The sequence below is a fragment of the Macaca nemestrina genome, chromosome 12 (assembly GCF_043159975.1).
Source record: "Macaca nemestrina isolate mMacNem1 chromosome 12, mMacNem.hap1, whole genome shotgun sequence".
Classification (NCBI taxonomy): Eukaryota; Metazoa; Chordata; class Mammalia; order Primates; family Cercopithecidae; genus Macaca; species Macaca nemestrina.
This window is the reverse complement of record NC_092136.1, coordinates 34,682,960-34,703,675: the sequence shown is the minus strand read 5'-3', so window position 1 is coordinate 34,703,675 and position 20,716 is coordinate 34,682,960. Positions and strand designations below refer to the sequence as shown.

Sequence of the window (20,716 nt, the reverse complement as noted above, 5' to 3'; positions counted from 1 at the left end):
GCTAATGAAAGCAGACCTCTTTGTTTCATTTGCCACACAATGCAGTAGCTAGCTGTATTAGGTTGCCAAAAAAAAAAAAAAAAAAAGGCTCATAGACCTGTAAGTCTATAAAAAGAATGTATCACGTACTGTGGTGGCTTCTATCTGAAGTCCTGAAGGCATTTTTAGATGCTTGAGCAGTTCAGTCATAAGATGAAAGGACTTTGATCTTTCCTGCTAACTTAGCATGAAAATAAATTTAAAAACTTGGCCCTTTATGATAATAGTATTAATTCTAAGCAAATGCACCAGCAAAATTCAGAGACACCCCAGCATTCTAAATTGTCAAGTAAAATATATGGGTGGCGGCACGAGGGGGAAGAGATCTAATTTCTCAATCAAAGGGAGAGACATCCAATTATCAAGGTAAAGGATATTTTGCCGTTTGGTATAAACGCTGAGAAAAGGTGTCCTCCCAGATCTTGGTACAGGTTTTCTGTTTGTGGAACAGGGCTCAAGCTGTCTGTATGCTACTAATTATGACATTTTATTCCATTTCCTCATTTCAAAGACTCTTTGTCAAAGTCTTTTAGAAAAGTTTTGCTTGGCTAGCCACTATTTAAGACACAAAATGAGGAACATGTCTTCCTCCAAGAAAAGTAAAAAAATAAAAACCTACTGTGTGCTAGCTTTTGTATGAATCATGTCCTTAAGCCTACAAGGACAAAAGGAGAAAGAATTGTCTGAGAATCCCAGAGCTAAAAACACATCTGCCTGGTCACACAGCTAGAAAGTGGCAGGGTTACGTTTTTAATAAAGTCTATCTGACCCTAAAACTAATGATATTTTGAATACAATAGGCATACCACATAGTAACATATGTAGGTGTACACCCTATTGTAATATACTATTGTCGCAGACATTTGAGCTTTGTTTGGCTGTCTCGCATTCGATCATACTCCTCCCCAACTTCCTTTTGGGTGGAAGTCCTCTTTGAATGTCGGTTTAATGGTAAGGCAGTTCTTATTACCTCCCACTAGAGAAGTCTAGGAGATCATATTCCTTTTCATCCCCCCGGGACACCTGGGAAACAGTGACCAAGGTGCCATTGTGATTCTTATTCTCAGAACTTTGGTTCTTTGGTGACTCAGTCAGAGGGAATGTTCAGAGGTTGTGTGCATCACAGCAGTAGGTGTGGCTTGGGGACCAGACATTTCCTTCGATAAGACATAGTTTCCTCTCCAGCCGCCAGAGTCATTTCATGATGGTGTATTTTCTATGCTAGGTCCTCCAGCCTCCCATTGATTCTGTAACTTGCTCTTCCTTCCAATAAATCCTCTTTTGCTAAGTAGCCAGCGTTGGTTTCTAAGGTTTCCAACCAAGAGTCTCAAGAGATACGAGTTTTCTTAGACTCAGTAACAGGCCAGAAAATAACCAAGAACATTTACATGGCACTGAAATCTATAACATAGTTTCAAGGGACCCTCTGCAAATTATTTCTGGGATATTAACAGCAATATATCCATTCAGATCAATAAGAAGTAGACAAATTATTAGGGCCAAGTATGGTGTAAGTGATTACCTTCACACTTTAACCCATCATATTAGGGCTGTCCCCCTTGACCACTTAGAATTTTACAACTTTAAGGAACCCCGGTGATCATCTAGACTAACACCCTCATTTCCCTTTTATAAGGCCACTCCCTCATCAGCCATAAGAAGGATATCACATTCTCTTTACCCTTTGGACTTCAATATTCACAGTGTCACTTCAAGGCTTCCATTGTCCCTTTTGAACATTAGCCCAAAGTTATTAAGCTTAATGCACAGTTGCTTAATGCATAGAGAATGACAAAAGGGTCACAGAGGGAAATCTATGCTTCTCATTTATTTTGTCTTGTGAGACTTTACTTTCAAGTGGCCTTTCCTGCTAAGTCTGAGGAATTTTATTTAAAAATAATAATGAAAGGAGGGGAGGAATATGTCATCAAGAAAAAAAAGCTGAAATAAAATCTGCAAATCATTTAAATGATTTAGAATGGCAAAAGATAACTAACTGAAAAACAGAGAAAACAGCAACAGTTCATAATTCTACCTGGCAGCCTAAGGCAGCCTGAAATATGGGTCTGACAAGCTGTCACAGAGGCTGATACTCTTGGGAATGCCTTATTAGGAGTTTACTATGAAATGATTATATGCTCCAGTTAAACAGTCTGCATGTGTCCGCAGACTGCGATGGCGGGCACACACTCAGGAGCCAGGCATGCTGGGAACGGGAGAGCCAAAGTTTCTGTTGGCAACAGCGAAAGCGCTGGGACTGACCAGGAGAGGCTGGTTGAGATTTGGCAGCTGGTACTCATAAAAGCAGTTGTACGGCTTGAAACACAGTGTCCAAAGGATATTGTAAGCTTAGAAGCAGCGAGGGAACTGTTTGAGGGAGGCCAGAGTTGAAACTTTCAGGAAGTTGTAACTGCCAGGGAAGACAGAATTCTTCCCTGGATCTTGAGATTGTAGAGCAGGTAGAAAGATTCCACTCTCAGGCCGAGGGTCTAAGAAGGAGTTAGCAGGCTATCAGGGACCCAGTCAGATGAGGTCCAAGTCAGAGTTTTTGTCCTAGAGACAGATGGGTGCTAAGGACTGTAGGCCACTGGATTCAAACTCCATCTTGGCCACTGATTAGGTGACTGGCTTTGGTACTACTTAATCCTTTTGAACATGAGTGTCCTCATCTGTAAAGTGGTAATAACAGCAGTACTTACCTCATAGGGTTGTTATGAGGATTAAATGAAAGAAGCATTTAAGATACCGAGCTCATAGTGTTTAAGAAATGTTAGCTATTATATTAGTGGGGAAGACTATGGAAAGGGGTATAATTGTAGGTCCTTAAGTCTATAGTCTTGGAGGAGGAAACATTATAACTCAGAGGCTTTAAAGACTTCTTGTGTTATCCCTGCTATGACAGCTAATGAGCTTGATTGACCATATAATCTGATTCTAAAGCCTCAGGCTATATATACTTCCTGCTCTACTTCTAATTAACCCAGACACCGGGAAAAACCTGAGGCTGCTTCTCAGGTCTATCAGGGAAAGCAGGAGACAGACAAGTCAAAAGCAGACCCCAAGTCAGGGCTCTATGTTGTGCCACTATCATTTTTGTCTTTGGAGATAAAGGTAGCTTTGATCTGATTGTTTCAAATAGATAATCACACAAATACCTCACCTGCCACAATTATTTCTAACTTTTTATTTTTGCATTATAATTCATATCTAATTTTAATACATGATCATGTTAGACAAATAAATGTCATCTTCCCCACCAATGTGATACTGGTGGGCAATGGGTTAACATTTCTCATCTGATTTGTTGACTGAGCTAGGTGAACTTGATCAGGCAATTTGTTAGGAGAGCTGAAATATAGTCAGGAACACTCTCTTGGCTTAGAGTTTGCATTTGTTTTTTCTTTTATCTTTTCCCCAGTCATAAATCTTGAATGGGAAAGAAAGTGAAAAGAGAATGAGGGAAAGAAAAAAAAAAAAACGTATCATGCAGAGGGATGTCTCACTGCCCACGCATCCATCCTCTGAGCTGGGCAGCAGAGATTACAAATCAATCATACTGTGCAAATCAAAAGTCTCTCACAGATTCCACAAAGGAAACCATTTCAGAAACGTATTCTTAGAGTTCTGTTTTCTCCAAACACCGTCGGTCCAGCATGAATGGGCTCTACTCAGAGTAACATGGCATTCTGGTTTGGGAATCAATGAGACATGGAAAGTATGGCAATTTCCATTTATGGTGTTAGATGAAAATGATGGACCCGGGAGTCAGAATCCTGTAGAATCCTTAGTCTACCTGACTTGCTGTCACTCTGAGCCTCAGCAGCATGATACATAAAGTGAAAGAGTCAGCATGGACAGCAAATGGTCTCTGAATCCTTTCAGGCTATTATTTCACCTGATTGGTATATTATTTTACCTGATTTTTCTGTTTCCCATTTAAAGTAGGTGTGTCCTTTTAATTAAGGTCTAAACAGTATATAGTTGGATTTAATTCTGTTTAGTATGACCATTTTGATTTTTAAGTTGTAGTATTTAAAACACATATGATTCTTGGGTTTATCTTTATTTATTGACTGTTTGTCTCACTTGTTATTTTCTTTCTCCTCTTCCTTCTTAACTTCTTTTGGGTAAACCCAATGTTTGCAGTCTATATGTTGAAGCAGGCTAGTTATACTTTAGTTAGGTAGAATCTTGTTAGTTATACATTCTTTCAGTAACATACAGCCTTGATTTATATAAAAATGAATATTTTTAGCCATTCACAGATAATACAAGGACTTTCGAATACTTTACCTCCATTTACTCACTTTGGGCTTTTCTGTTATTGTTATTATGTATTTTAATTCTGTGCATCTTAAGCCCCCCAAAGGCATACTTATTGTTTCGTATGTTCAATACTCATTTATATTTATCTAACTATTTAACATTTACTTAATTCTTCATTACTTCTTGTATTTTCATGGCTCTTTCTAGAATCATTTTCCATCTGTCCATTGGCGTTTCTTTCAGTCTCCTAATGACGAGTTCACTCAGTTTTTTTCTGTTCAAAAACATCATTATTTGACCTTCAGTTTTTAAAAATAGTTTTACCAAATATAAAATTGCGTTAACATTTTTCTTTTAAGGCCGGGCGCGGTGGCTCAAGCCTGTAATCCCAGCACTTTGGGAGGCCGAGACAGGCGGATCACGAGGTCAGGAGATCGAGACCATCCTGGGTAACACCGTGAAACCCCGTCTCTACTAAAAATACAAAAACTTAGCCGGGCGAGGTGGCAGGCGCCTGTAGTCCCAGCTACTCGGGAGGCTGAGGCAGGAGAATGGCGTGAACCCGGGAGGCAGAGTTTGCAGTGAGCTGAGATCCGGCCACTGCACTCCAGCCTGGGTGACAGAGCGAGACTCCGTCTCAAAAAAAAAAAAAAAAAAAAAAAAACATTTTTCTTTTAGTTTTGTTTTAGAAAAACATCTTTAAAGATGTTTTTCCATTGTCTTCTGACTTCCATCATTCCTGTCGAGAAGGCAACTGTAAATTTTAATGTTTCTATTTTAAAGGCAATACATTAAAAAACCTCTGACTGCTTTTTGTTTTCTTATTTGTTTTCTTTCAGAAACGTTATTATTCTGAGCTTAGGTGAGGAGATTTTTTTTGCTTTGGTTTGGTTTATTTTTTTGTTTCTTTGTTTGCTTGGTTGGGTTTTTGGCCTGTGTACTCTATTGAAGTTCATAGGGATTCTTGTGGCTGATATATTTGTCAGTCTTGGGAAACTTTTACTATTATCCTTTCAAATTTTTTTTTATATTTTATTTTTCTCTGAGCTCTTCACTATGTCCCATATGTCTCTATGATCTTTCCTATTCTGTATCATTTTAGCTCTCTGTGCTTTGGCCTGGATATTTTCTACCAATTTATATTCCAATTTAGTAATCAACTTTTCTGCTATGTCTGATCTGCTGGTAAACCCATCTATTGAGTCTTAATTTCAAGTTCCAGCTATTATGGCTTAATTCTATAACTTCTATTTTGTTTTCAAAATAAATGCCAGGTATCTAGTGAAATTCTCCATATTAATTCCTGTTTTCTTGAATGTATTAAGTCCAATTACATTAAAGTCTATCCCTAATAACACTAAGAAATGTGTCATCTGCAGGTCTGTTTCTGTTGTCATTTTTTTCCCTTGGTTCTGTTTCTTGACATACCTGGATATACTTTTTACTAATAGCCAGATATTGCTAATAATAAGTATTAGAGGCACTTAATAATGCTATCTTATCCTACACAGAGTTGATGTTATCCTTCGGTAAGCAAATAGAATGGTAGCAGGCTCCTTTAAGCCAAATGGGCACTGAGCTAATTCAAAGATGGATTGCAGTTTTCCAAAATTCTGTATCTGGTTTGTCCATGCTCCTCAGTGTTTTTCAATCAATAATCTGATGTATCTAGTAGGGCCCCTCCCTAAAGTGTGTCCCAAGTACTCAAGTGTCACTTTTTTTGTCTTCCCAGAACCAAGAGAAAGTAGAAAAATTTGCTTTATTATATGATTCTTATTCTCCTTTTCTGTAGAATCAGCAAATTTCTTAAGGGAAAACAGGCAGAGAGCTGGGCTTACTTCTTTCATCTAATGAGAATCTTGCCACCACCTTCCCCACCCATCAACAAATTCTGGCTATCGTGGTAGTTCCAAACTCTAATTTTTGGCTCTATAGCCCTGTGAGATTGCCAGATTTTCCACTGACTTCTCTGCCTTTTAACGGAAGCTATATGTTCTGGCCCTCTGAGTGAATTCTTGGCTCCCCATTCAAAAATCAACAAATGCCTTGAAGTAAAAAGTGGTTATAAAATCTCTCTGTGATTTCCTTATCACTGGCATCTTAGCATTTCGAGTATTATTTACATCAGCAGTTTTTTGATGGGGTCCTCTTCTTCTTTAAAAAAATTAATCTGGCCGGGCGGTGGCTCAAGCCTGTAATCCCAGCACTTTGGGAGGCCGAGACGGGCGGATCACGAGGTCAGGAGATCGAGACCATCCTGGCTAACACAGTGAAACCCCGTCTCCACTAAAAAATACAAAAAACTAGCCGGGCGAGGTGGCGGGCGCCTGTAGTCCCAGCTACTCGGGAGGCTGAGGCAGGAGAATGGCGTAGACCCGGGAGGCGGAGCTTGCAGTGAGCTGAGATCCGGCCACTGCACTCCAGCCTGGGCGACAGAGCGAGACTCCGTCTCCAAAAAATAATAATAATAATAAATAAAAAAATTAATCTGATTTTTATGATCATTCTTAGAAAGTGTATTAGTGTGTTACTGTGGTGGTAACACATGGCTGTAAATCCTTTTTGATCCTACTCCTTTTGAGAGGTGAGATCTTTGACCCCTATCCTTAAGTTTGGGCAGACTTAGAACTACTTCAACTAATGGATTACAGCAGAATTCATAAATGGTCATTCAACATCTGCTTTATGCTGCTGGAACACTTGCTCTTAAAGCCATGAAACATCATCTTAAAAGTCTACTTGGAGACTGCCATACTGAATTGACCACAGAGGTGGTCTTGTGAACAGTCCAATCTGAGCCTGTTCTTTAGAGATCCCTTCCAAATTCCATATATACAAGAGAAGAAGCATCATGGAAGTCAATCCTTCAGCCTCAGCTCTTCTTGCTCTCTAGCTGTTTGAGCAATCCTAGCTGAGGCTCAAGGAGACATCAAGGAGTAGAGAAGAGCCTTTTCCACTGTGTCTTTTCTGAATTCCTGATCCGCAGAGTTTATGGACATTATAAAATGGTTGCTTTTTTATGTCACTAAGATTTGGGGTGATTTGTGATACAACAGAAAAATGAAATAGCCCTAGATATTCCAACAGAGCCAGACACAGAAGTCACATATAATTTACTTGATTTTTTTTCATTATAAGAGAAATTATAAACCAAACTTGGAGAAAAGAATGGAACAAGATTGGGATTGTAAATAGATGCAGAAAATATTTCATAGTCATGTCTGGTTTAACCTGAGAAATTAGAAAAAAAATTGATTTTTTTTCTTTTTGCATGCCATCCTCTTTGATGTACTAATTTTCCCACTGCTTCTATCTCAGATTAGCACTTCATCAAGACTTATACTCTTTGTGGCTCACACAGGTCTCTAACTTCCCCTCCCTTCATTCCACTATATGGTCTAGTTAAATTATACCACCTTTGCTCCAGTTGCTTCAGAACTGTACTCTCTGCTTGCCAGCTGTTAAACCAACCATGTTAGAGGAATCTATGAATCATGGAAACTTCAGTTGAAATAAATATGATCTAGTCTAACTGCCAACCCTGAGCAGATATTCCCATCCCTGAGAGGTTGTTACCTAGCTCATGCCAAGTAATATATTTCTTTTAGCAAATTTGAATTAGGGAATTTCAAGAAAATGAAAGCCAAATAGCAAAGGATGTCACAAGAGTGATTCAGTGATATCTACCATAAAAAAGGTGTTGGAAAATAAAGAAGAATAAAATACAGTCATTGGCCTCAGGAGCATAACAGTTTATCAGGAAATAAACATACCACTAACTATCCTATAATGTTATATGAGATTAAAATGCACCAAGAACAATGCATTGAAAAGAAGGAAATTATTCTAGTTAAGTATATGGGGATATTCTGGAAAGTCCCACAGACGAAATGACATCTCAGCTGTGCTTTTTCCTCAGTTGATGTAGTTTCCAGGTTCTTCCGCATTCTGATTGCCACCCTTCATCTGGACACTATCTAGTTTTTCAGTCTCTTTGGAAACATAATTCCCCTAATATTATTTAAATAGTCTACAGGTCAAGGGATGGTCACACCCCTTGACCTGAATGTGATACCTCTGTTTGTGAAACCTGAGATTTCATCAGCATTTTTATCAGCAAGGTCATATTATTGGGTCCATATACAGCTTAACGTGTAGTAAAATCTCCAGAATTGTTTCCACATGAATTATTTTGAAATCAGGTTTTTACGCTGTTCATATTTTGAATCTGCATTCTCAAGACTTTATATTAATTCTTCATTTGAATCCAGTGTTTCAGCCTCTAGAGACTTTTGTTGGTGAGGGAGGAGACAGGATGGGAAGGTCTGATCTCAGATTCTAACAAATGAGCTAGCTTTTCTAGGTCTGTGTCAGCTACAAATTTAATGAGCAAACCTTGTGCATCTTTCTCCAAGGTGGTGATTAAAAATGTTGACCAAGACAGAATCATGTAATCCGGGCTTGGACAATCATATATTAATGCATTTCTCCTATTAAGTTACTTATTTACATTTTAACAGTGGCCTTCTGGAGAACAGATACCTTTACCAAAATAAATGATGAAGGTAATAGGAATATTAGGCATCATAGAAGTCCACTTTGGGAGATCATTATTAGATGTGGGGTCCTTCTATGCTTCCCAAATCAAACTATCTGGGATGCCTTCTATTTATTCTATTTTGAGGCCTCTCCTTCATTCTTAAACTTTTCTGCACACTAGAATCACCTGGAGTGGTTTTAAATATACAGATACCTGGGCCCCACTGCCAGAGTGGGGCCACCTACATTTTGGGAGTTTGTGAAGCTACCCAGGTGATTCTAATGTTCAGTCAAAGTAGAAAGCCACTGCTTTTGTAGAAAGTCATCAACCGCAGAAGAAAGAGCATAAGGTTAGAAGTCAAAGTGAGATAGACCCCCAGCTCTTCATGTAATAGTTTTGTGATTTGGACAAATTGCTTAATCTCTGAGCTTCTGCTTTCTTATCTGAAAATTAGGGCTAATAATGATCTACAATGTGAGGTTTGGGGAGGGGTTTAAAAGAGATCATGTACATTATCTCTCTGTTCATAGCAGGCAAATAGTGACTGTCATCCCTTTCCTCTGTTTTTCCAAAAGTCCGCTAAGTTGATCTATAGAACAAGGTCAGCAATAGCTGAAGGGCAGGTTTGACACACGAGCTCTCATCTCTGGTGTTCCTTCCAGGATCAGATAACCTCACCTTTGGTGACCTGTGGCTGAACTTTTCTGCCTCACAGAATGATTTACACATCATTTAAATGCACAAATGTAGCTTAGCTGGGAAATAAAACATATACTTGACTTTAAATTGCCAAATAGAAAAGAAATGTTTCATTTTCCAAGTGCGGCCACAGAAGAATGTGCAACTGCTCAAGTTTCATCAATAAGCCTTTCAAATGTTTTCCTGTATTCTCAGTTTCCCATGTAAGACAACTTTTCATTAATATAGGACTTTTTTGAGGTGGAACTCAGCAAGAAAAATAAATACTAGATAATTTTTTTTAGCTATTCTTTTTGGAAAATCCTAACTAAAATACTAGCTAGGTAAAATGAAAGTTTTTAGCATCTGAACTATTAAACGATCGTTTAAAAAAACTTCTTAATTGGAATGAGGTACAGTACATTAATAAAAATTCATGTGTTGTTTTCCAAATGTGAAAATATATACCAAGAAGTCAGAGTACAGCATTGAAATATCACTAAAATTGTAATGTCATGCAAGACTATTGTTCCATTTTCATTCTGCTTCCGGCCCAAAGATGCAACAGTAATTTTTAAAATAATGTGAACAAACAAGTTTGAGTTTATCTCATCTCATCTTCATTCCAGTCTTCTCTCTATGCTTCCCATCTCATTTATTCTAAAACATTTATTGAGATGCTAGTGTTCATTAGGCATTATGAATATCAAGACAAATGAGGTAAGTGATCCCAGACTTTGAGGAACTCACAATCTAGTGTAAAAAATAATTTAAACCCAACATAATTAATGACAACTGAATAAGGTGTGTGGTCTAGTTAGTAGTATTGTACCAAAGTGAGTTTTCTAGTTTTGATTTTTTATCATAGTCATGTAAGATGTCAACATTAGAGGAAGCTGAAAGAAGGGTGCACGATACTATTTATGTAACTTTTGGTGTAATTATAATTGTTTAAAAGTAATAAAGTTTTAAAAAATCTAATACAGTAGAATTTTTTTTTTTTTTTTTTTTTTTTTTTTTTTTTTTGAGACAGAGTCTGACTCTGTCGCCCAGGCTGGAGTACAGTGGCGGGATCTCGGCTCACTGCAAGCTCCACCTCCCAGGTTCACACCATTGTCCTGCCTCAGCCTCCCAAGCAGCTGAGACTACAGGCGCCTGCCACCATGCCCAGCTAATTTTTTTTTTTTTTTTTTTAGTAGAGATGGGGTTTCACCGTGTTAGCCAGGATGGTGTCGATCTCCTGACCTCGTGATCCGCCTGCCTTGGCCTCCCAAAGTGCTGGGATTACAGGCATGAGCCACCGTGCCCGGCCCTAATAGAGTAGATTTTTGAATGATGTCCTATTAATGTAGGACAGATGTTTTAAGAAAACTGAATAAAGAGACATGGTCCTGTTTGAGGGAATTAAGGAGGGCTTTGCAGAGGAAATGGCATAAAATCTGGTTCTGAAGAGGCAATTCAAAATGTCCGCGGTGTTTTAGTTGTCTGTGACTTCTGTAACAAGTTTCTACAATCTTGGTGGCTTAAAATAATACAAATTTATTCAGTTACAGTTCTGGAGGCCAGAGGTCCAAACATTAGTTTTACTGGGCTTGAGTCAAGGCATCAGTAGGACTGGTTCTTTCTGGGTGTTCTAGGGGAGAAACAGTTTCCTTGCCTTTTCCAGCTTCTGGAGGCTTTCCACATTCCTCAGCTTGTGACCTCTTCTTCCAATCACTCCAGCCTCTTGTTTCCATTATCACATTTCCTACCTCTTCTTTTGCAGTCAAATCTCCCTCTGCCTCCTTCTTATAAAGACTCCTGTGATTACATTTGGGGCCCACCTGGATCATCTAGGATGTTTTCTCCTTCTTAAGATCCTTAACTCGGCTGGGCGCGGTGGCTCACGCCTGTAATCCCAGCACTTTGGGAGGCCGAGGCAGGTGGATCACCTGGGGTCAGGAGATTGAGACCAGCCTGACCAACGTGGAGAAACCTCATCTCTACTAAAAATACAAAATTAGCCAGGCGTAGTGGCGCATGCCTGTAATCCCAGGTGCTTGGGAGGCTGAGGCAGGAGAATCACTTGAACCTGGGAGGCAGAGGTTGTGATGAGCCAAGATTATGCCATTGCACTCCAGCCTGGGCAACAACAGCAAAACTCTGTCTCAAAAAAAAAAAAAAAAAGAAAGAAAGAAAGAAAAAACCCTTAACTTATTCACAACTGCAAAGTCCCTTTTGCTATCTAAGTTAACACTCACAGGTTCTGATAATCAGGACCTGGATATCTTGGGGGGTGCCTATTTAGCCTAATATATCTGCAAGGGCAGTATTCCCTGAGGTTTCCAGTTGTGAAAAACAACTTGCATAATTGAGGGATGGTGAATCATTGGTCATATCTGGGTTACTGGGAAGGGAAGTAATGGGATATACAGTTAGCAAGAACAATATATCACAGACTGGATGGATTAAACAGCAGAGGTTTATTTCTCACAGTTCTGGAGTCTAGAAGTCCAAGATCAAGCTGTTTGCAGGTTTGTTTCTCCACAAGCCTTGCTCCTGGGCTTGCATTTTTCTGTCTTCTCTCCATGTCTTCGCATGGCTCTTTCTTGGTATATGCACATCCCTGGCGTCTTTGCCTTCTTATATGGACACCAGTCATATCAGATGAGGGCCCACCCATATGACTTCAGTCAACCCTATCTCAGCAGTCACATTCTGAGATCCCAGGGGTTAGAATTTCCAACATACATATTTGAAGGGGACACAATTCAGTCCCTAATAATTGGGATTAAGTTTTGAGTAACTTTGTGACCTGGCTAATGGCCTTGATCTTGAAAGTTATAGTAAGCCAAAGGAGGCTTTTAAGGACTGGAGCTACAAAATAAAATTGTTTGTTAGTTTTTTATATCAATAACTGAAAATGGAAACAAGGAAGTAGTAACTTGCAGCGAGGAGAACAGGTAGAAGCCCAGTACAGTACCCAGGCAGGACATATAAAAGGAAAGGTGAGGCCAAGCATGGTGGCTCACGCCTGTAATCCCAGCACTTTGAGAGGCCAAGGTAGGTGGATCTCTTGAGGTCAGGAGTTCGAGACCAGCCTGGCCAACATGGTGAAATTCCGTCTGTACTAAAAATACAAAAATTAGCCGGGCATGGTGGCGGGTGCCTGTAATCCCAGCTACTGGGAGGCTGAGGCACAAGAGTCACTTAAACCCGGGAGATGGAGGTTGCAGTGAGCTGAGATCGCGCCATTGTACTCCAGCCTGGGCAACAGAGTGAGAGTCCATCCCTTAAAAAAAAATAAATAAATAAAGAAGAAAAGGAAGGTGATGTTTACACGATCCTAAGACAAGGGTAATAGATATAGCAGAATTTTGCCTGTTTTCTCCCACCACAAACTCATGGAATCTTGAATAAAATATTATAACAAACTACTCTTTTTGCCACATAGCTGAATTTAAAACAAATGCCCAGATGCCAGAACTGAAGCAGGAAATCAGAGCCGAAATGATGAGAAGGGACTGCTGGCACCGTGTGGATATCAGACCAGATATTGGACCTATGGTCTGGGAGTGGGTATTTTAAAGCCACGTGAGGGATAGAACCACACCTATGGGCCCAAGGACCTCAAAGATCCGCCCAGCCTATAAAAAGGGGACTCGAAAAATTCTGACCTCTTATTCAGGTCACAAGGAAGCCTGCTGACTGTCCCAAAAGGTAGATGGGGTGGGGATGGAGGTGGTGCACAGTAATCTTTAAGAAGTGAAATCACTATCTTTACTTGAAAATACCTTTTTAAAATCTAAATTTGAGTCAAGGAAACCTCAAACTGAGGGGTTAACTCAAAAATTGCTCTAGGACTGTCTATATCCCTATACCGCTATACCAAAAGGATTAAGAAATGGAAATAAAGAGAGAAGAAATAAGAAAATTGGATGACCAAGTAACATCTGAATAATAGGAGAGTAAGAAGAGAGAATGGAGGAAAATCTATCCTCAAAGAAATAAATCAAGACATTTTCCCCAATCCAAAGAGCATGAGTTTCCAGACTGAAGGAGTCCACCCCGTGCCCAGAATAATAAATTTCAAACACTAGAGACCAAAATAAATTTTTTTTTTGCAAGTTTTCAGAAAGAAAACAACAGAACCCATACATATAACCAGAATGGGTTTAGAGAGAGAGTATGTGCGTGTGTGTGTGCATATATACACACATGTGTGTCGAAGAGAATCCTCATTTTCCAAAATTCAAAGTCAATAAATAATGCCTAAAACAGTGAAGTTAAGAAGTGGCCATGTATGCGTATTGCTTAGAAATGTAGAGTAAAATACCAAAAGCGAAGCAAACCAACTCATCGGAAAGTGTGGAAAGGGTTTGCACTGGGATCTGGAATTGAGGATTAGTGTTATTTTTCTTCACTGCTATTTCTAGACCCTAGTGCCTTCCTTCACCCTTAAAATCCCTGGCCCCTTTGAAGCAGATGACATTAAATGACCATTTGTTCTCTCCTCTTTTGCAATCGCTTGTCACCCGGTCACTTCTCTCAACCTCTGAAGTGTTAGCACTGGCTCACTGTCTTTCCCTGCACTGTTCTCCTGCCATTATTCCTGAGAATCTCGATGTTCACACCCTGCCCATTATTACCCTGACGTCATTGCTTCCTACACACTTTAAGTCTGTACCTCCCTCCCCCACCTTCCATGGTCTGACCCTAGGACTTTCCAAAAGTCTTAATGCCAAATACCTCACACTCTAAACTTCAAAATCTTAATGAATAAATACTCGCTTTCATGTTCCAAATTACCTCCATGAAAGAGCTGTTTAAATTTGTTTTTCTTTTCCTGACCTCTGCCCACTTTTTGGGGTGAATTGGAATCTCACTCTGTCACCCAGGCTGGAGTACAGTGGCATAATCATAGCTCACTGCAGCCTTGAACTCCCAGGCAGTCCTCACATCTCAGTCCCCCAAGTAGTTGGAACTACAGGCATGTACCATGACACCTGGCTAAGAGTTCTTATTTTTATTTTTAGAGATGGGGGTGGTCTCATGATGTTGCCCAGGTTGGTCTTGAACTCCTGGCCTCAAGCAAAACTCCTACCTCAGCCTCCTGAGTCGATGGGATTACAGATGTGAGCCACCACACCTAGCCGTTTCATCACTCTTTTGAACCCATTGCAATACCTCTTGTCAAAGTTCATCTTTCTAAACTCTCAAGTACTCTGGCCTTCTTCATTAAACATATCAGAGACATTATTCTTCCAGGCTTCTAGACTTCATTTGGTGTCTTAGTCAGCTTGGGCTGCCAAAACAAACACCAACAACTGGGTGCTTACACAACAGAAATTTATTTTCTCACAGTTCTGAAGACTGGGAAGTCCAAGATCAAAGTGCTGGCCAATTCTTTTTCTGGTGAGGACTTTCTTCCTGGTGTAGAGATGACTGCATTTTTACTGTGTCCTCTCTTGATCTTTCCTCAGTGCATGTATGTGGAGTGAGAGAGCTCTTTCTTTTCCTTCTCTTCTAAAGCCACCTTCTAAAGTACTGTTGAAGTAAGACCCTCACCTTTATGATCTCACTTATTCCAAATTACCTCCTAAAAGCCCTATCTCCAAATGCAGTCACACTGGGGATGAAGGCATCAACACATGAATTTGTTGTGGGAGACTCAACTCAGTTCATGTAACTTGACTTCCAGGATACCACACTTTCTTTATTCTTTCTCAGTATTGGAGTTTCTGCTCACACATCATCCCCTCAAAGAGGATTTCCCTGACCACACCATTTACAGTGTCTTTCTTTGTGTGATGTCACTCTTGTTTTCTGAGTTTTAGTAGAGCATTGGGTTTAGAAACTTGGATTTTGGAGCAGACTGCTTTGGTTTAAATTCAGACTCCATCATTTACAAACTTTGTGACCCTGACCAAGATAGTTAACTACCAGTGCCTTGGTGTCCTCATCTGTAAAGTGGGGATCATGATAATACACTCATCTAAGTTAAATAAGTTAAAATATGCAAAAAGCTAAGAATGTTGTCTGGTACAATTTAAGTTCTCAATAAATGTTAGCTATTACTTTTTGATTCATATTTGTCTATTTTCCTCATTAGAAAAAAATAAAAAAATCCCAGAAGACAAGAACTTTCTGCCTTGCTGAAATACATGGTATCCCCAGTGCCTAGGCCAATGCCTGATGTTCCACATATATTTGCTAAAAGAACAAAGGTATAAATGAGTGCTTTCTTGGAAGGATTTTAAAAAGTGTGGTTTACAGTGTCAAATGCTTCAGACAGCTTGGCAGATAAGGACATAAGCTGTTTGTCAATCAAAAGGTCATTGGTGATTTGAACACTAGTAATAACCATAATTTACTGAGCCACCTTGCTAAGTGTGCTAATCTATACAATGGCCCTTCAAGGAAGCCATTATTATCGCCATTTTATAGATGGAGAGCATATCTGCAGCTCTATGGGACAGAAGTAAGACTGAAAAGGATTGAGAGATGAACGGGAATTAAAGATATACAATCAACTCTATTATAACCAGCAGCTTGTTTAAATATATTAACCTATAGGAGAAGAAATAAATTCAACTGGCCAGAGACATAATTTGTCAACCAACGTTATCAAAGAAACCAAGCATGAGTGAGTCAAGGGGAGTGGAGTGAGAAAATATAAAATAAACGAACGTTCTCAACTTTATACATATTTTTTCTCCTGGGTCATTTCAAATGCTACCTTGGTAATGATCTTCATTTAATTTATTCTTCAGATCCTCTGTGCTTGAAAATACAGAGATGATATGTTAAAAAAAAAGTCACCATCTTTGTAAGAATATTACTGAATAAGAAAGATCTTTTTACAAATTAAACTGCTGAAGAGATTTCAACTGAGTTTGGAATCTAGATCAACTCAATCTCTGGCAGAATATTTTCAGGAAAAAAAACAACCCTGGAACATTTGTGAATTACAGTTCTGTACCTCTGCAAAGATTTTTATGTTTTTCCATTGGTGGGTGAGGGGGCAGGGGGAAATTTTCTGGGTAGGCTTACAAAAACAAGCTTTTTAAGAGCTTCTGATGATTCTGAGCTACATTTGTGGACTGCAGTTTGGGTGTTTACATCGCTGTTTCTTGGATAATTAAAGAGGTAGGTGTCTGTTTCAAAGAATCTACTCTTTTCTACCTTGCTTTATTTGGGTGGTGTGACCTTGACTCTCCTGTATATTCATCCTGCCTGTCACTTTTCGGAACTGAGTAAGGCAGCACCAGCAACATAAAGATGTAATAGTCATTTTGGATACAGAATATTTAGAAGTTTTGTCTTTTATTTTAAATGAGAGGCTCAAATATCATTGTTTATTTTCAGGGCAGCAAAGGACCATGAGCAAGTCTCCAATGGTGAAGATCAACCCCGGTCATGTAAAAATAAGTACATATTCATCAATGTGTACATTTCTTTATCTGTGTTAGTTTTCCGAAGCTATGCCCCTCCTCAGCCCAGTCTCCCTCCTTCTATTTTTTATTAGCTCTTCATAGTTCTTTTTTCTTACTCCTTAGTCTTAGCTCTTTTGCTGTCGATAAAGATGCCCAGTAGGGATTGGCAGGGGCCAATGAGTGGTTAGAAAATGTGATTTGCCAAAATGAGAATGATAATTTCATTATGCATATCTCACTTGGAGTATTGAAAATTAAAGCTGAAAAATAAAGCTAATCCCCAGTCTTTTCTTTCTTTTTTTTTTTTTAAAGCTTCCATATTGCTGGGGTGACCTTTTCTGTTCTGTCCTGTGCTAACATCACCATATGAATTTTAAGTTCTCCCCTGCCCCTGTGGCTGTGTTAGGTTGATGGTTAAGCCAGGACTCTGCCCTGAAGCGCTGCACTGTTCTCAGCTCCAGGCAGCAAAGGGTTAACAGAGTCTCCAGTGCCTACCGAGTTGTAAAAGGAACTGCTGAAGCTGATCAATGACCACTGTTAAGACCTGGAAACCAATTATAAACCTGAAATTTGTGATGAACAAAGCCCTGAAACACTGGGATGAAAACTACTGAATTAGTCCAGTTCATTAAAATCATTAATAGTCATGAAATGAAAACCACCAGAGTCCAAAAAGGCTTAATGCTCTATCCATATTAATTAGATGGGAGCAAATCTGAACTGAAAAGCAGCACATGCTTTGTAGAATTAGCAATTGGTCTCTACAGACTACACAGATCTCTATTAAAATTCAGTTTAATTAAAATTGATCACGTTAAGAAACTGATGTGGTTAATTAACTGAATTCCTGGACTTCTTTTCATACGTTTCACAGACGCCTTGTACACTGTGTTTGTGGGTGACACTTCATGTTGCACAGAGCAAATCCGATTGCAAAGGTTAACTCTCTGTGTTCCTGGAGAGGATACAGACCACGGAGGAGGGGTGTGTGGGGGAGAGGCAGAAGATACCCGGCTTTATGGAGAGTCAAACCCCAACAGGCTAAACTCGAGGAAACTCCTTTAGAAAATTTGTCCCATTCATGGTGGATAAATGAATGTGTATCTATCAGTGACAAAGAGGTTCTCTCTCCCAAGCTGCCACCTCTGGAGGAACTGAGTAATGTTGCCAAAGAATAAGAGTCACTCTAACGTCAAAAGGAGGACAGCAGGCAGTTGGGTAAGCGTGGCTAATTCTGTACCAGGATTGCTGAAGGCATCTTAGTTTTATTGCCTACACACCTCCTTGTTCTGTTTGGCTCAGAAGTCATTTTGTGTTTTTTCCATCTGCAGAATGGGATACTGACATTTCAAGATTTCACCAAGGCCTAAAATAACAGCAATAGTCCCTCTGCCTTGAGGCTGCTCTGCTGCTCCTGGCCAGGTCTACTCCCCTTCCCAAGTCCACTAAGCATATTGCTGCTAACACAGCCTTCCCAAGACTGCACCTTATGGTGTCACCGACCTGCTCAGGACTCTGTAATGACTATGCACTGTGTACAGGACAAATTCTTAACTCCATAGATTTAAATCCAGAGCTCTTCATCATCTAGCCCAACATACTTTTCCTTCCTTTGCCTCTTAGCTCCCTATGAGATGTACTTCTTTCTTTCAGCCACACTGGCCAATTTACAAACTTTGAGTCCCTTATTTGCTTTCCAGCCCGCACTCCTTTTTCCTCTTAGAAATTTATTTCAATCCAGCCCATTCTTAAGAATTCCACTGGAATTCCATCACCATAAAGTACTTCTGTCATCAACCCTCACAAAAGATCTCTCCTTCCCCTGCCCTCTGGTAGCTGGTATGATCTCAGCTGTCAATCGGCTCTTGTTCCCCGAAATCTGAAATAATTACTCACATGTACACATTAGTTCCTAAACATTTTAAGTTCTTATCAGGCAGAGGGCATATCTTATATTTCACTGAATCTGAACACGCCCCAGAAACAATGGGTGCTCCATAAATGTTGTTTGCAATGAGGGAATAACATATCCTTTGATAGTTGCTGGCAATTTTTTTCAGCGAGGGAGGTTTGAGCTTTGTCTTATGATGAACTGGCAAAAGAACTTGAATGTGACATGCTAATAACAATAATAATGGTAGATGATATTTATTAAACTCATATGTCAAACATTGTGCTGAAGACCTGTGTTTTACAAGGAAATCACCCTGTCCCTCTGTTTGTTGCCAGAGTTGCAAGTGGCTCTCAGCATTTTCTTTATCTTTTGCATCTAGGATTGTGTCTTCCATCTCGTTTCTAATTCTTTTATATTTTTGTTCCTTTTTTTTCTAACATAATTTGGCTTTCTGATTTTTTGTTTTTGTTGTTGTTGTTGCTTGTTCTTGTTTTTCAGGTATTTTCAAAGAACCAGCTTTGAATATACACATTCTTTGTTTTTATCTTCATTGACTCAAATTTAGCTTTTATTTTAAAAATTTCATTTGCTGTTTCTTGTCTGTCTTTCTTTCTTTTCTTTCTTTCTCTCTCTCTCTCTCTTTCTTTCTTTCTTTCTTTCTTTCTTTCTTTCTTTCTTTCTTTCTTTCTTTCTTTCTTTCTTTTCTTCTGTCTGTCTGTCTGTCTGTCTGTCTAGACAGTCTTGCTCTGTCACCCAGCTGGAGTGCAGTGGTGCAAGCTCGGCTCACTGCAACCTCCACCTCCTGGGTTCAAGTGATTCTCCTGCCTCAGCCTTCTGAGTAGGTGGGACTACAGGCGCCTGCCACCACATCAGGCTAATTTTTTGTATTTTTAGTAGAGATGGGGTTTGTTGGCCAGGATGGTCTTGATGTCCTGACCTCGTGATCCACTCACCTAGGCCTCCCAAAGTCCTGGGATTACAGGCATGAGCCACTGCGCCTGGCCGTTGTTTGTTTTTTTCCTATTGCCTCAATAAGTTAAAAGTTCCTTAATAAGTGTTTAATTCCATTTTCCCCCTTTTCCCTTCTTTGGTCTTTCTTTCTTAATAATAAAGGCATTAAGAACATACATTTTATCGTAAACACAATTTTTATTGTGATGCTTAGATTTTTGATGAAGTATTTTTATTTTCACTTATTTCTATAAATCATTTATAATTTCAGATTTGATTTCTTTTTTTGACCTAAGGTCTTTTATAAATTATTATTAGAGACTATTTTAAAAATTGCTTATTCCTAACTTCATTATATTTTGATTAGAGAGCATGCCCTACATGGTTTCTTTGGTCAAGTATGTAATTAATTCTTATAAATATTCCACAGACATGTACACAATGTATTTTTCTATTTAAAAGTTATAGAATTATATTCTTCAATTATTTTATGTATATCCTTATTTTTTGGTCTAATTCAACTGTCCAATTCAACTATTTAACTGAAATAGTCATATTAAAGAGTACCACTATATTGTATTTTTATTAAACTCTACTTATATATCTGTGCATTTTTGCTTTCTGTTCAGCTGCTATGTATTTTGATACAAAAAGGTGTGCAACAATTATATCTTATTCTTCTTAGAACTTTTTAATCCAAATTCATTATCTGATTTTAATATTATCACTCTTTTTTTCTTATTGTTTGGCTTTGCCTGCTATCTCTTTGCCCATTCATTCACTTGTAAATTTCTTTTCATTTTTGGGGGTCATATTTTTCTTCAAAATATATTTGTATGTAGGCTTTTTAAAAGAAAATGTATGCTGTTTCTTGTATAAAAGATTTTTTGAAAACATACACTATATCTTGTTATAAAACATATTTGAGGCAAT

The 20,716-nt window shown here is 38.9% G+C and overlaps 2 long non-coding RNA genes across 4 annotated transcripts in view; one reads left to right on the top strand and one right to left on the bottom strand.

The window, feature by feature from the left end:
• The window catches only part of LOC139357484 (uncharacterized), an 81,465-nt gene extending 80,352 nt beyond the window's left edge, over positions 1–1,113 (bottom strand). For both annotated transcript variants that reach the window (XR_011610722.1, XR_011610721.1), the window contains exon 1: positions 1,010–1,113. This is a non-coding gene — a long non-coding RNA (uncharacterized lncRNA). The remainder of the gene's footprint in view (positions 1–1,009) is intronic.
• LOC105471487 (uncharacterized) overlaps positions 1–20,716 on the top strand; it is a 73,844-nt gene that overhangs the window by 26,264 nt on the left and 26,864 nt on the right. The window contains exons 5-6 of one of the 2 annotated variants that reach the window (XR_981165.2): positions 16,871–16,933; positions 18,075–18,156. This is a non-coding gene — a long non-coding RNA (uncharacterized lncRNA). The remainder of the gene's footprint in view (positions 1–16,870; positions 16,934–18,074; positions 18,157–20,716) is intronic. The other variant, XR_981167.2, reaches the window with a different exon arrangement.